Here is a 1430-nt window from a genome sequence, read left to right as displayed (position 1 = left end):
TCTCAGAACACAAGTGCAAGAACACAGGTGCTTCCTTCTTAGCTCCTTCCTCTAGACCTCACACACCCAGATATTCTATGAGGGAAGTATCCTTCATCCTACATATAAATCAGAAAGTTGTGGGACTGGAGAGATGGCTCAGGGGTTACAAGCCCTGGCTGTTCTTCCAGAGGATCTGGATTTGATTCCTAGCACCCACATGAGAGTTTACAACCATTTAATTTGAGTTCTAGGGGAATCTGATGCCTTCTGGCCTCTGAAGACATCCGGCATGCATACACAAGGTGCACAAACACACATGCAGGCACTTGCACTTGTAAAAGATAAAACAATGTATAAAAAAGAATAGCCAGGAAATAGTGATGCACTCCTTTAATCCCAGTACTGTAGAGACAGAGAGAGGTGGATTTCTGTGAGTTTGAGACACACAGAAAAACCCTCTCTCAAAAAGAAGAAGAAGAGTAAAGAGGTCACCCATGATCTAATGAATATTAGATCTTTCTTGAGACCAGTATTAATGGTTACACTGTGATGTTTGTGTGTGTGTGTTTGTACAGACCAGAAGACAACCTTGTGCATTTCTCCTTAGGTGTTGTTCTTCAGGCACTGTCTACCTTTTTTTTCCCCCCAGGGGAAGAAAGGATTAAGTAAGTTTATTTTACAAACTGGCTGAAAAATAACTTCAAGAAAGTCAATAGAATTCAGTACGGTCTCATCCTCCCTGACGAAGGCGGTGCCCAATTTGGAGGCGTGATGGCTGTGTCCAGATAATCCCCTATTTGGAACTTCTGTGACTGCAGGGTCATGGAGTCATCAGTGCCCTTCCTGCCAGACATGGTGCTCCCAATCTCCTTAACTCGATATCCAGGTCTTTTAAGATCCATAAACACAATTGCGAAATTGAAGTGCGTGCCCTTCTTTCTGGCTTCTTGGGTAGACTTCCTTTACTAAACAAGTCAGTTCTTTCAAGGTTGCATCCATCCAGGTGTAGATCTGCAGCTCGCTCGAAGGCACGTTCCCGCGGGAAAACTCGTCCATTCGGTGGTGGCGGCCGTTGTTGGTGGTGAAGACCCGCAGCAGGAGCGGGCAGGTCTTCTCGCGGTCGATCGGCTTCTCCAGCTCCTTCTTAATTTCCTCCTGTGTAATGCACGATTCCACCGCCATCTTCCTCCTTCCGCCCGCCCGGGAGACACTCGCCCTGACCTCCGACCCCTGCAGCGAGCATGAGCTAGTCGTTACCTTTTTGTTTTTAAGATAGCTTCTCTCACTGGTCTGAAAAGATTAGGTTGGCTGCTCAGGGACTCCCAGGGGTCCTCTTGTTTCCACTTTCCTAGCACTGCAATTACAACCATACAAGCATGCACCATAACCTACCTCTCTCTCTCTCTCTCTCTCTCTCTCTCTCTCTCTCTCTCTCTCTTTCTCGTATG

General features: G+C 46.8%; 1 pseudogene; it reads right to left on the bottom strand.

Moving 5' to 3' along the window:
* Positions 1 to 627: 627 nt before the first annotated feature.
* Positions 628 to 1225, bottom strand: LOC114613777 (annotated as a pseudogene).
* Between the last annotated feature and the right edge of the window lie 205 nt (positions 1226 to 1430).

The sequence above is a fragment of the Grammomys surdaster genome, unplaced genomic scaffold (assembly GCF_004785775.1).
Source record: "Grammomys surdaster isolate TR1022 unplaced genomic scaffold, NIH_TR_1.0 126278, whole genome shotgun sequence".
NCBI classification, from domain to species: domain Eukaryota; kingdom Metazoa; phylum Chordata; class Mammalia; order Rodentia; family Muridae; genus Grammomys; species Grammomys surdaster.
This window is presented reverse-complemented; position numbering and strand designations above follow the sequence as displayed.